Raw genomic sequence first — 15,364 nt, forward strand, 5'->3', positions numbered from 1 at the left:
GGTGGGGAGTGAGGGTGGAGGGTGGGGTGGGAGCTGGAAGGAGGGGAGTTATGGGGGGAAAAAAGAGGAACAAATGTAATAATCTGAACAATAAAGATTTAATTTAAAAAAAAAAAAAAAAAAAAAGAAACTAAGAAATCTGACCAAAACCAAAGCAAAAATTGTAAGACTACTTTAGAAAGAAAGCAGAAGTACCTATAGTTATATATAAAAAGATGTGCATTGCACCATTGTTTATAGTGGGGGGGAAACAAGAGGAAACATCCTGAATGTTCATAAATTATGGTATGTGGAAGACTTTATTCATTTTTTTTAAACAAGTGTTAGACCTATTATCTATTTTCATGGAGAAATATCCATGATCTATTTAGTAGGAAAAGCAAGCTTCAGAATAATGCATAGAGTATATTCCCACTTAAAAAAGAAAAAATTCACAGACCTTATGTTGTTAAAAGTACTTTTATGAATATAGAAAAATGTCTGGAAGAATTCATATCAGGCTGTGAACATAGGTGGAGGATTCTTTTTTTATTCATCCGTGCATACTTTCACTTTCTATAAGTAAATATAGCTCTTACTAAGTAAAACATTAAAAAATTTTATAAACGGGGGGGGGGGGGGGGGCCTAAATAAGGCTGACAATAGGACCTATCAATAAAGACTCAGATTTCTTACCCAAAGTCTCCATATAGGTTTTCTAAATAATTTCCCAAAAAGCTTCCCACCCATAGTATGTACTGGATGAAACCTAACTTCCTTTTTAACTTTCAATGATTCTGAGTTTCTCACTGTTCTGGGTGTTTGATTCCACTTCATAGGCACTCATTCTTCTGTTAGACATATTAAGGTTGTGTCATATAGTTAAATGTGTCCACAATTCGTAAGTGTGGTTCCCCCTCTCCCTTAGGAAAATATACTAGTACATGTCAGCAGAGCCATAAATAAAAGGTATGTGGAACCTACATTAGTCCAATACATAGAAGACAAACGCATGCAGCCCAAATACTATCAAATTCTAAAGTGAAGAAATATGAGCACCGAAGCCATCCCTATTGGTTCAGTGGCTCCCAACCTTGGCTGACCATTAGAATTACCTGGAAGCATTGTTAAAAATACCACTGCCTGGGTGCCACTTCCAGAGATTCTAATTTAACTGGCCTGGGCATGTAAAACTGGAGAAATCTGAATAAGCTTGTGGATCGTACCTATATGGATTTTCTGGTTTTATCTTATACTATAGTTACCTTGGGGGGAGACGTGGTGAAGGATTCATGGAACCTCTCTATATTTTTTGCAATTTCCTGTGAATCTGTAATCATTTCAAAAAAAATTTTTTTTTAAGTTTGAGGAAAACATGAAGGTGGTCTTCTATTTAAGACACATAAATCACTCTTGTTTAAAAACTGAATTTATTAGGGTGACATTGGTTCACAAAACCATACAGGTTTCAAGTGTACAACTTAACAAAACACAATCGTCACCCAAAGCAGTCTCTTTCTGTCCCCAATTATCCCCCCTTTGCCCACCTTCACCTAACCCTACCACCTTTCCCTCTGATTATCACCACAGTTGTCTGTGTATGTGTGTTATATATATACTAGAGGCCCAGTGCACGACACTCGTGCACTGGAGGGAAGAGGGGGTCCCTCTGCCAGGCCTGCACGCTCTCATATTCCGGGACATCCCCCTCACAGTCCAGGGCTCTCACAGTCCGGGAACCCTTGCTCCTTACTGCCCGCCTGACCCACCTGCAACAGAGGCAGAAGAGGCTCCCACCACGGCCGCTGCGCTCTTCAGACATGAACCAGCTGAGCAGCGCTCCCTCTGTGGGAGCCCACTGACTACCAGGGCGCAGCTCCTGCGTTGAGCGTCTGCCCCCTGGTGGTCAGTGCGCATCATAGCAACCAGTCGTTCTGCTGTTTGGTCAATTTGCATATTAGCCTTTTATTATATAGGATGGTTTTTTAAATCTCTTCACGCCCAACACCTCTCCCCTCATTTTTCTTAATCTAAGTGAAAGTGTAAACAAGTAAAGGGGAACAATATAATAGATGGCTGGAAAGAAAAAAGATGACTGGAATAATATTTATGGAGCATTTATGTGCCAGGAAACATAGCTTATCTCATTTAACTCAACAAACCAATTAGGTGGCTGCTAATTAATAGCCTCACTTTTCAGATGAGGAAACTGAAAGATAAGAAATTCAATTAAGGTCACACAATTGGCAAGTAGCAATGATGTCAAAGTTAAAATTAAGACTATTTCAAAGCAAAGAGAATTTTAAGGAAAAAGTATCATTAGTGTATCAACAAAGTGTTTAAGATTTTAAAGTAGCTTAAAATAGTAGAAAGAGTGAAATGCTACAGAAGTAAATCACAACACACTATACTGAATACTATATTTTCCAAGAACTTAAATCCATAATACACATTAGCCTAGGATAACTGAATGCACTTGACCAGATATCTATTTGAAACTGGGATTATTTTTTATTCATCTCTCAACTTTGCTTAGAAATTAGAAGAAACATCACATTGACTATTTAAAAGGTGTTTGCTGAATAAAAATAAGTAGATTAAAGTGAGCCAATATTAAAACATAATACAAACAGGGCACTAAAAATGGAAGGAAAATAAAGCTGATTGCCTATAACAAAGACTACTCACGAATGAAAATAGAAAGTCTACAACACTGTTCAAATGCAAGGCAGAAAAGTCTAAACTGGGTTAGAATAAAACATGAATCTGCATATAATAAACAATAGGACTAACAGGATGAATATTTATTTGTAATAAAATAGTTTTAAATGAAATAGTTAAGATTGGATTGTCTGACTTAGAAAAGGCACAAGGAAAATTTCTGACCTTCTGTATTTTTCCACCTCCAGTTTAGATTATTGCATATTTAACAGTAAACAAACAGGCACTTCTAGGATAAACTCAATGCAAGTAAATGGGTATTTAAAAGGAAATTTGTTATTTTGGTTGTAAAGCCTCTGAGATATGTAATTAATGGGGTGTTTTTCTAGAGAGAAATAGAATCTCTATTTTAATTATCTAGTGAAACCTCGGGAAATATTTAAAACATTGGCAGTATTCATCACCCTTGAAGTTATAGACAATCAGGTAATCCACTTAATGAGCCATTTTGCATGGTGGAAAGATATACATTAGAATCTCTCTATAGTCTCTGGAGAATTATACCAAAAAAGTACATTTTCAGTAATGCCAAATTAAATTTCTTTGTGAATACAAACTTTGGAAGTTTTTATAACTATCCTTGAATGGAAATATTTCTAAGGTTTGATAATGACAATTGTGATTGTGCTTTGAAAAAAAAGATTAAAAAAAATAAAATATTTACAGATAAAATGATTTAATATCTGGGTACGCTTTAAATTAACATGGTATAGGGGAGTGGGTGGGAGTTTTAAACGAGATTGACCACAAATTGATATAGCTGGGTAATCGGGACATAGAGATTAATTATACTATTTTGTTTTCTTTGGCATATGTTTAAAATTGTCCAACATAAAAAGTTTTGTATTTCCTTACACAGGATATAAAACATACCCATGTAACAAGAAACTGAGATTTATGCAGAAATCCAGATTCTTAAATGCTTCTGCTACTGCATATTCCCATCTCATCTAACATACCAGTTTCTTTTTTCTAAATGCGGGATAGTATATGATTTCTAAGGTTGCTTCCAGCTTTTACTTACTGAGAATGTCTTGTTTTACCGGGTTGAGTTTAAATTCAGCCTGTTCACTGTTTATTGTCACTGAAAAAAAAGGGAGGCAACTATAGTGATAAACACACCACTGTTTCCCATTCATTAAGTGAAAATGCTCACTCTTCAGGAATCCACTTAAGAATCTTTAAGAAAAGTCACATATCACAAAACAAAGTGAGCAGTCCTTTCATACAGTATTTTTCCTGAGTAAACTATCAATATTGCATAAATATATTTTTTGAAGACGACCCATCACATACTGTTTGTAACAATAAAAAATGTGCTAACCAAATTACCCTCTTAATAAGGGATTAGTTAAATATATTATGGCATACTCTTATAATGGAATGCTATGCAGCTATGTAGAAAATGAAAATATTAATCCACAATGCTAGGGGTATAGCAAAGGGACACAGGAGCCAGATCAAATATTAGCTCCTAATGGCTAATATGGCAACAGATACAGCAATAAAGTTGCATTGGATTATAATCCAAAGTATAAATATCCATTAGCTTATAATGATGTAAGTAAATGGGGGAGGATAGCTAAATCTCCCCAGCAGAATTCCAAATAATACATGCAGATACTCTGCTTCTGCCCTCAAGGAGGTGGAATGTAACCCCCCTTAGGTGTGAGTTGACTTCCTTCCCAAGAGCACAAGATGGAAAAGAGAGAAAAAAAGAGTAACTTGACAGTAGAGAAACCGGACAAAGGCTACCTCAGCAGGATAGCAAGGTCAACATCAACAGTAAAAAGTCATGCGCCTTTAAAGTTTTAATGTCTTAGTGGTAGAATCACTAGTGATTTTCACCATCCCCCTTTGTATTTTTCTGTATTACCTGGTTTTGTTTTTTCACTAAGTATTGCTTACTTGTAATGATTACTTGTAATATTGAGACCCATTACTTCTATAATTAGTAACAAAGTAATTTTATTTTGGTGGGAAAATTAGGTGTACAGCATAGAATAACAATATGCATTTATAAAACCACCAAATTTTACTTTTTCAGGAAGAAATATTTTAAAAGGCAGTATAGAAAAGTGATTTCATAACACCTGGAGTAAAATCCTGGTTTCACCATTTACTATCGGTGTGACCTTGAGCAGTTCAATAATCCCCTTCAATGTCCGCATCTTACAGTGGGGAATATGTAATGTTCCAACAAATCCACTGATCTGCAGAACTGCCTAACATTTATTTACTTATTTATCAATATAAACACATATTACTTACTATATATGGATATATATTATATTAAATATATTTCATAACATCAAATTTTATTAGAAAATTAAATATGTAGTAGCAGAGAGTTCAATGTATGTCAAGAGCCCGACCCTACTGAGGCTTCATAATAGTAACTGTTACTGAGGTCAATAATAATTTAAAAATCCAAGAAAAATAAAACACTATCAGAAAAAAATTAGTTTCTCAAAGAATATAACAAAAAGCAGTGAAAGACAAAGCTCATTCTATATCATCTGCAGCAATTTCCTATCTATGAATGTAAAGGCAATACAAATTAACTCCAGCCATAAAATACAAACTAAACTTATTTAAATCTCTTGATTGTAACTAATGGACTTTAATAAAGAAGTTTTACACAAGACATATATTTTGAACTTTATAAAATTTCTGGCTGGACCTGGCCAGGGTGGCTCAGTGGCTGAGTGTTGACCTATGAACCAGGAGGTCACGGTTCTACGCCTGGGGTTCGGGATTACGGGCTCAATCCCCAGGAGGGAGCATGCAGGAGGCAGCCAATGAATGATTCTCTCATCATTGATGTTTCTATTTTTCCCTTCCTCTCTGAAATCAATAAAAATATTTTTAAAAATTACTTAAAATTCTGGGCTGGGAGTCTATCTTAATACTAATATTTAAAAATTATCCCAAATACAACCCTTATAATACATAAAATCACAATACAATAGACAAGTCTAATCATACTATGAATCAGTGAACTTTTATAACAAAGCCAAACAACCCAGATCAGAAGAATCTGATTCAAGTGAAAAGTTTACCCAACCTAATTTATCATATAGTCTAGGACAGTGATGGCGAACCTATTACACGCGTGTCAGAGGTGACACGCGAACTCATTTTTTTGGTTGTTTTTTCTTTGTTAAATGGCATTTAAATATATAAAATAAATATCAAAAATATAAGTCTTTGTTTTACTATGGTTGCAGATATCAAAAAATTTCTATATGTGACACGGCACCAGAGTTAAGTTAGGGTTTTTCAAAATGCTGACACGCCGAGCTCTAAAGATTCGCCATCACTGGTCTAGGACATAGATCCATATTTTAAAGACCTGCTAACTTAGGAAGAAATTAATCAACCATTAATAGTAAATCATTGTGCCAATTTTTCCTACTACATTAGAATTAGAATATGCACACTGTTCAGTTTGGTTTTGTCAAAGGAAATTAATTTAAACACCTTTTATAATATTAAAAACACAGATACAATACAGGAACTAAATTCAGGTTAGTATATACAACCCAGTGTTGGGATTACAACTGTACAAAGGCTGATTTTATAACATACCCCAAAGCTTCTGTATCCAATTAAGTCTTACTCCAACTTTCCTGAATGCAGTCATTACAGAGACCTATTCCAATGTCATTTTTGCTGAACACTTTAGAAGCTTGGGGCACATTTTTTGTCAAATATGTTTAATTGTAGCAAATTAAATTCTCTGAGAACAGCTATGATTTATGAGAAGAGACAACTGTTATTGAGAACTACTTCTGGCAAAACAGACCAAGCTAAATAAGCTTCTGGTTTATTTTTTTTAAAAAGGAGGAAATTGACTATAAAGATGTTTAATAAGGTTAGTTTTCTTAAAAACTATACAGGCAAATTTAAAATGGGAATTCCAAGCTTTTGAGCAGCAACAGTATCTAGGTAATAAGAGTATGTTCCTATACAATGTTCTCTACTATGTTAGTTCTCTGTAATCTCCGAACAGTCCTGTACTTAGCACATCTACACAAAGTTCTTCTTAGTAGCTTAACTGTGGTTCTGATGTTTTTTACTAGCTGTTCATGAGTTTGAATGTTACAGTACTATTATCAAACCATTAGCCATTCCTTTAGCTTCAACATACCCAATGACTACTATCACAATTAAGGAAGGCCCAGAAGAAAGAATATTCAAAATGATCAACTTCAATTTGTAAGGTTATTATTAAAACTTACTTAGACACTACTACATTATGTGTGTACGGGATCTTCCTTTTTTAAGTTTAATACAGCTATATATCTACTCTCACATTAGTCTACCTCCAGTTCAGACACATTATAGAAAACTAAATTACAGGAAAACATCACATTTATACCATATACAAGGATAAAAGAAAAATATAAGACATAAATCATCAATAGCATAAAATAAAATTTTGCCAAAAAGCTACTTTTTCATTACACAACTACAGAGTCCTAAGGGGCAAGACCATATAATTTATACACTTTCCCACACAAGAAACTAACACAGGCACTTTGAGAATGTTACAGTATAATTACAAAATGACACAGGTTAATATTTAAGGAGAAATCAAGCCTCTCAAAATAAAATAAATATTTATAAGCTTCAGTTTCTGTTATGTTAAACATTAAAGAAAAGTCTTGGAACTTAAAAGGAAATGTAAAAACAAAGATGACCTGGTTAAAAGAATTCCTGATACGTTTTATTCTTTCAGGGGACCTTTTACCTAATAAATGATAAAGACTGTGGTTTGTGGTTTTAGTTTTCTTCCCAGTTCCAGAAATTGACTGATTCCTTTTGTAGTATTTACTTTTCTCTTCCCATCTGACCCCCAAACCTGCTTTGGATGTCTTTTGTAAAATTTTTCAAGACAGGGAGTGAATTCAGTTCATGAATTGTTGAATAAAGAGTTAAAATGACAGTATCATACAACTATCCTGACTCTCTTTAAAGTAATATTAGTCTTCTAGAATACCGATCTAATTCTTAAAAGCAGAAAACACAGGAAGCTCAGTGTTCCAAGAAAAATTAATAGTAACTGATTCATCCTGGCTACCCAGGAAATACACAGCAAGGATCTTGTTCTATGTAAATACTGACAACAAATCTGTCTAGTAATGCCTACCACCCAAGGACAGGAAAACAGAAAAAGAGCTCATGGAACAAATGCACAATGACTAAAAAGTACAGAAAGAAAACACAATTTGGAGATGAGAAGAAATCAGAGCTAGATGAAACACATGACAGATCAGTGAGCTATCGAGATAGAAGTAGACTGAGGTGGTGGAAGAGAAGAGATCACCACTGACAGGAGATGAGAGTGGAATGTAGGTGGACAGGAAGCAAAGTGGACAGAGGTGAGGGGTAAGACAGGAAGAAGCTAGAAATGACAGGAGCTGAATTACAAAAGACAACAACAAAAGCAGGGAGGTAGCAGACCAGGAAGGAGGCAAGCCCAGGGAAATAGAGAGTAGTAAAGACAATAGAAAGTATTTTCAATGGGAGGCTGAATCATGGAAAAGGCAAGAAGTAGGCAAAATGCAAAAATACCAAACAAGAAATTATGAACAGACAAGAAAAAATGTAAGCAGAAAAGAGTAGAAAGAATTGAAGGGATGAAGTAAAACAGGCGTACTGAAGGAAAAACATATTTTTTAAAAATTGTTTCTGAAATTTCACTTTATTAAATTTTAAAATCTGTTCTTTTGCTTCTATTTCTTTGTTGGGTAAAACTTGATACATAAGAATAAAGGTTTCCTCAACTTACAGAGAAGAAAATTTTTTATGTGGTCAACTGACTTAACTGCAAAAAGTAAAAAGAGCTGAAAAATACAAAAATTATCTTAGCTCTAACCAACAAACTAATTTTCATACCAATACATTAATGACCTTAATGACCAAAATGCTACATTTGTTAATCACAAAAGCTTTCTCTGTCTCTCTGACTCTGTGCTTATTAGTCAGCATTTGGAGAGATCCCCACTATACAGGAAGTTTGATGGACGTTTAAAACAAGGTTAAAACCATAACGGTTAAGATATGCTATAAATTTTCTGTAAATTTTCACTACCCATTTATCCTAGGTAACTGAAAACAGAACACAGATGAACTGAAAACAGTTCATCCTTCATTTCCACTTAGAAACAGTAAAGAAAACAAACATTAAACAAGAACATAAAAATAGTAAAGAACAACAACTCTGAAAAAGAATGGCAATTGCTCTATTCTTGACCCTTGAAAATAACCTAGGGGAAAGAGCAACCATACCAAAGGTTTATTTGTGAGGATATAATTCTTATTTTTACTCTGAAAAAAACAAGTCAACAGATCTTAAGTCCAAAAAATTGTGCAAAATAAAAGGAGGCACACACAGAGGCTGAGAATAGATAGAGATGAATCTAAAGTTGCAAAGACTGAGACAGAAGCACATCATATGAAGAAGCAATTCATCAACATCCTGCACTTTTAGTAATTATTCAGTGAAAGTCAACTTCTAGAGGCCAACATCCCAATAAATTGCTCCTATTTTTCCTATTATATCTACTAGTTCTCTATCCACACAGAATAAAACTCTGATCTTAAGTAGGTTCCTAACTATAGCAGTAGAGGAAAATAACTCAAATATTATATGCAAAAGCAGATGCGTTAACAAAGATAATATAAGAAACATGTAAAGAAATATGCTAGCGTCTTGTCACTTATATTTTCAAAACTATCTTCTTTTGGCTGCTCAAAAATCCTAAATGACATGGGGGGTCACTTCTTGAAATCTGCCATGTCTTCAGCTTTTCACCATTCTTCCATGAATATCTTAATGAGTCTCTTGGCCATATAGTCCACTCACAGGCATCTGATATCATTATTTACTTTTAGAAATAGTTGCTGCTCCACAGGATTTAGCAGACATCTTCAAGAAGAAACAAACCTGGTTCTTTGGTCTCTATTGGGGACATGCTGAAACTAGGATTCTCTCTCATACTCAAAGAGAACATGGGAGTCGAATTGTGCTGTTTCCAACGTAAGATGCCTTAAAAACAAACAAAGTTAAAAGTCAACCACATTTTAAAACACAAAACTAAAAAAAGCAGTGCAAATTCTCACACATTTCTGGCTTACATTTTAGCTAAGATGAAAAATTAAGTAATTCAAATAAAAAATTTAATCTCTCACTTCAACTTTAAATATACTGTATTTTCCCCAAAATTTAACAGGGTATCACAGGGTATACAATAAAAATACTTCAAATAATTGAAAGTTCCTAAAATTAACTTAAAAAATCAGTTGAAATTGTAGAGAAATTCTGGTGATTGATATTTGAATTTTACCATGGCCAGGATAGAAGAAGGGCTTTGAGAAAACACTATTTCTCTACATTCATATCTTACTTGGAAATGTTATGAACAAGCCTGGGTTATACAGAGCTGTAAAATGGGCTACTAAACTGATGACCTAGAAAATTTCTCCCAGACATGAAATTACATATTATCTGGTGATAACATTTGGTACTACCGAACCAGCTATAGGCAAGTCATCTGACTTTGCCCTGATTTTCTTACCTATAAAATACAGGGCTGGTTCTTACAAGGGCAGGTGGTTTAAAATACAGGTGTTTAAGCCATGCTCCTGGGGTTAGGCGAAAACATGATACTTTTACAATAAAGCCTGGGTCATTCTGACGTATACTCCTACATAGAGAACCACCACCCTAGATCATGTTCGGGATCCAGTTCTACAACCTTAACATCCATAAAATGGGGGTACACATTTCATTAAATTATCCAGCTTGATAGGTTTAAAATATGAATCAGTGAATCCCCTTCCTTTCCCAACCCCCCCCCCCCCACCCCCCTTTTAGAGAAGAGCCTGAAATTAAGACTCATATGCCAACTGGGTAAAAATTTAAATACAGATTTTAAACCAAATTTTCCAAATTATTTTCTCAGGGATTTAAACAGAACAGGACTATGGGACAATATTCATAGTTATAAGTTGTTTCTATGACAGGCCATCCCAAAACATGTGCTGATGTTAAAATGACAGCAGCATACATCATTTCTTCACGGACTCAACGTCATGACCTCCTACCCAGCAGGAGTGATCTGTAACACAGAATACTATACCTGCAGAGCGTGTGTCCTCCCTGGCTGCTAATCAGGGTTGTGGCCCATGCTTCATTCAAGGGCACTTGCTCCTCTGATTCCTCAGCTCTGGGTCAGGTGATGTATGTATCCCCTATCTGTGCAGTCATTTAGAGCCAGGGACTCTGTTGATGCCCAACACCCCCAAAATAATATTGTCAGCTCCCGACAAAGGGATACAAAACTAGGCTTTCAGAGAACACCATTTTTCTTCATCTTGCTGGATTTTGTTTGTGGGCTCTCATCTAATTCCACGTGGCTTCAAAATGACTTCACTCCAGGTTTGTTAACAAATCAACAGCATAATTTTATGGTGGTTTTTTCCCCACCAAAGCAATATAACTTGGTTTGAAGAGGCTTCTTGGCCCCAATAAGGTACTCTATTGCCCAAGACAAGCTGAAAAAATGGATCAAGATTTGACACAACAAAGCAAATGGACAGATATGCACAGGAAACCATCAATAACACTCACATTCTGGTAAATTACTACTGCTAGCGTGTAAATCTAGTAAGTATTTTAAAGAGAAAAACAGTAAGATAGCAAGTGTCTTTAATATTACTTTATTTCACATTAGTTTTCTGACACTAAATAAAGGTCACTGTTCTATGTCCTGATGAATTACTGTTTCAGAATTCCATACCTAAAGAGTTACATTTAATCCTCACTCAGTTCTGAGATTCAAAATTTAGTTTCTCATTTTAAAATACAGTGTCCTCTTAAACCACTTCATTATCAACCTCTGCTCTCTGGAAAATGCAGCATTATTTCTGCAGCTCAGAGTCACAGCAATCTTTTATGCTACCTTGAACTTTTACAGCTGAGAAGGTAGTGTCAACTTTTAGATGTCTCTTCTGTCTTTGGTAAAGTAAAACTCCGCAGAGGAACCACACCAACTCAGAGGTAGACTGCCTGGTTTCATATCCCATCTCTCTACTTACTACTTGCGTTGTGATATTTGGCAAGTGACCTAATTACCTTGCTGTGCCTCCATTTCCTCATTTGAAAAATGGGATTATAATGAACCTATTTCAAAGAATTGTTGTGAGAGTTAAATAAATTAACATGTAAAGGTGCCTAGGGCAGCATCTGGCACATTTAAAACCCTACATAAATGTTAGCTATTACATTGTTTTATTTAGCTCCAAATTATCATGCTGTTTCACGTACACAATGTATCATGCTCTACACAATGTTTGCCCAACTAAACTACTACCAACTAAAGTAAACAGCTAACATTCAAAGGCTCATCAGGGTCTGTGGACTCTGTGGAGAGGGTAAGACGGGTGTGTTCCTGCCCCTAATGGTGAGTGGGACCTTCACTAGCGGAAAGAAAAGATTCCAATATATTTTTGTTCATTTCACAAATATTTACTCAGCACCTTCCATATGCTAGGCTCTGTTCTAGGCTCTGGGCATATGGCAATGAGTGACACAGAGAAGGTCCTTGCACTCTGGAAGCTTAAAGGGCACTCCATGTGAGAGCCAAGTTTTGAAAAAAGGAATCAGAAGGACTTGTCTTCCAATCTGATGAAACACAACATTGCTTAAATGCCTTATAAGCAGGAGCCAATGCTGGCATTATGGGTTACTCCAGCTTTCTAACAATGACAGAACATACAGAAATGGCTGCAAAGAAAAATTCAATAACTTTCCATGTAATGTACTCTAAGTATCTTCCATTGGTTATGAAGCACATTAAAGGGATAGTCTCCATATTTCTGGTATATAAATAACATATAACACATACACTCAATCATATTTGAACGGTTTTCATAATAAGAAGCTGTGAAGGCCCAGCTCCTAAATTTTGTCCAAATATATCCTATTTGCTGTATACCCTTGTGCTTTGTTCCCCCCCACCTTTCCCCTTCTTTACTTTATCTCCAAGTGGCTGCATACAAATATCAAGTAACTATGAGGAAAGTGCCTGAAGATGCATGTGGTGGCAAGAGTCAGTTGGACACAATGGAGCATTAACTCCCAAAACATAACGCATGCATCTTTTTCTTCTTACATCCTCCCATTGATGACAACTCTCCACTCATCCCTTCCCCAAACAGAATGCCTTTAGTTAAAGGAACCCTCTTATAAACACTAACTGGCAAAGCATTCTCAATCTTTTCCTCGCCAATGATGGTCCACTAGAATCAGAAGATAGGTAAAGTCCAATATGCTCTAATCACAAATATGACACATTTTCAAATACTTCCCTTATCCTTTCCAGTCTTTTCAACTACTACTACTCTCACAAGATACAAACTGTTAGGTCCCACCATCATTCTCATCATTGTTATCTATGTATATAAAAGCCTACATGACTGTTATGACCGGTCCACCACTCGACCGGTCGACCAGTCACTATGATGAGCACTGACCACCAGGGGGCAGATGCTCAATGCAGGAACTGCCCCTGCTGGTCAGTGTGCTCCCGCAGCCAACCTCCCGTGGTCCCTCCCCCGAGCCAGATGCCCTGATCGCCCCGATCAGTCCCGATTGGGATTGGGCAAGATGGTCCCCACCCATGCATGAATTCGTGCGCCGGGCCTCTAGTGTCTACATAAATCATTAGATTGTATCTGTGGAAACACAATCAAAATAAACTTCTTGCTTAAGGAAGTCAAAACTGCTTAATTAAATCCAACCAAAAACTTAATGCACTAAAGTACTGGACTCAACACTGAATATGTTTAAGATATTTCATGACAATCTGAAATATTAGGGAGAACCCCTGCAATGTAGATAATATAACATTCTTAACACTCATGTACCCATGAATGTTAGACTTATTAACAAAGCAAAAACCAGCCCACTGTTTTTCATTTCCTTGGTTTGGTATTGGAAAATTACTCTTCCTGTTTCATTGTCATTTGTTAATCCTTAATTAGGAATGTCACTTAGAAACTAAATATGGAAAGAAGCCTTTCGGAAAGGGCCATTACTTTCCCAATGTTTACTTTTTTCCAATGTCCGAGTGACAATGATACATAATGGGAATTTGGATAAATAAAGAGATACAGGGCTTTGGAAACTACTGAATACTCAAATAAATGGACTAATTGCAGTTCTATACAATTTTAAAGCCATCTTCCACCTTGAAAAGCACATTAATTTACTCTAGGAGTCATTTTATATTGCCAACACCCTCATTTTACCAAAGCGGAAACAGTAGTAACCAATGTATATATTCCACATTTGGGCACATTCAAATCAAATTCATGTATTCAAATACTTTTGAGCAACTTATGCTTATGCAAAAGTTATCCTGGCAGACTAAATGTGATAAAACATGTAGACCATTTGGCACAGGCTTGGCAAACAATCATTACTCAACATTGCTCATTAATGCTGTTTCTAATTTTCCAACTTTTTAGTAACCTACATGGTTGTAAAATTATATGATCATGCATATATATAACATGTATAAGCTAACATGCATTAATACTATAAATAAAGCCAGTTCGTTAGTGTAAAGTATCGCTATTCATCTAGAGACAAAGTTCAACAGTAGCAAAATGATCCACAAAGCAGCAGAGAACACTTCCTAAGGGGTAGTGTTAAATATTAGCTCTTATCTCTGTTTATCAATTAAGAATACAACCTCTACATGGTCTAGCATGAATTATAATTAGCAGTCAGGTGATCCTAGAGAACTAACTCAAAATGAATAGTTAAGACCTCAGCACGTGGACAAGTGACCATTTATTTGCAAGGCTGCTGCACCAACCACTGAAGTCAGCTAACTTCCAAACACTGGAATCCTACAGAAATGCATTGCCTGCCTCAGGCTAGAAAATATATTTTTCAAGTCCCTACAACACACATTTTTAAGAATATCTACAGTGTCACTATCAGAGCATCCAGCTTTTCATAGCACTTCAACAGTCTCGGCCACACCTCATTTATGACCATCGGGAAAATGGAAAGATAGTTTGGAGAGCACAGGCTTTCTTATTAAATATTTAGGTAAATATTAAAAGTAACCCTACGCCCTCATTAGGGAAAAGAAAACCTGTGTTTCCCAGCCTCGTCTCGATCCGTGGCACAAAGCACATTCCCCCTCCCACGCCGCGAGTCACACCCGGGGCGCGCCGAGGAGGGGCGGGGAGAGGCAGGGCGCCCCGGGGTAGCGACCTGGCACCGCTCCTTCCCGCCGGCTCTAGCACGCAACCGCTAGACCCACGTGGACCTCCCGGCGAGGGCGCCGAGACCCACGCCCACTGGCAGCCCGGCCGCCCCGGCCCGCCCTCCCGCGGGGGCGCGATCGCGCGGCGGGGACCCGCAGTGGGCGGCGCGCGCGGCCGGGGACCCGCAGAGGGCGGCGCGCAGGCGGGGGTCGGGGCCGGGGGCGGGGCCGGCGGTGACGCGCCACGGGGGAGGGGAAGGGAGCCCGGCTCCACTCACGCGCGGGGGCGGCACCGGGCCGTCGCTGCGTCTCTCCCGTTCAAACACTCTTAGGGGGGCGGAGGGGGCCGCAGGGGGGCGGGGAGGGAAAGA

At 37.1% G+C, this 15,364-nt stretch overlaps 1 protein-coding gene across 7 annotated transcripts in view; it reads right to left on the bottom strand.

Moving 5' to 3' along the window:
- SLC20A2 (solute carrier family 20 member 2) overlaps nucleotides 1–15,364 on the bottom strand; it is a 96,051-nt gene that overhangs the window by 80,207 nt on the left and 480 nt on the right. Inside the window, exons 1-2 of one of the 7 annotated variants that reach the window (XM_070408481.1) lie at nucleotides 15,272–15,289; nucleotides 9,656–9,757 (exon numbers count right to left, since the gene is read on the bottom strand). The exons of 3 other annotated variants lie outside the window; for them this stretch is intronic. The gene's annotated coding sequence lies outside the window, so the exon portion shown is untranslated. Of the gene's footprint in view, nucleotides 1–9,655; nucleotides 9,758–10,850; nucleotides 12,336–15,271; nucleotides 15,349–15,364 lie in introns of those variants that run through there. 3 more of the 7 variants (XM_070408479.1, XM_070408480.1, XM_070408485.1) reach the window with 3 other exon arrangements.

Source organism: Myotis yumanensis, unplaced genomic scaffold (assembly GCF_028538775.1).
Source record: "Myotis yumanensis isolate MYYU_CA2020_CCGP unplaced genomic scaffold, mMyoYum1.0.hap1 SCAF_3, whole genome shotgun sequence".
Lineage (NCBI taxonomy): Eukaryota > Metazoa > Chordata > Mammalia > Chiroptera > Vespertilionidae > Myotis > Myotis yumanensis.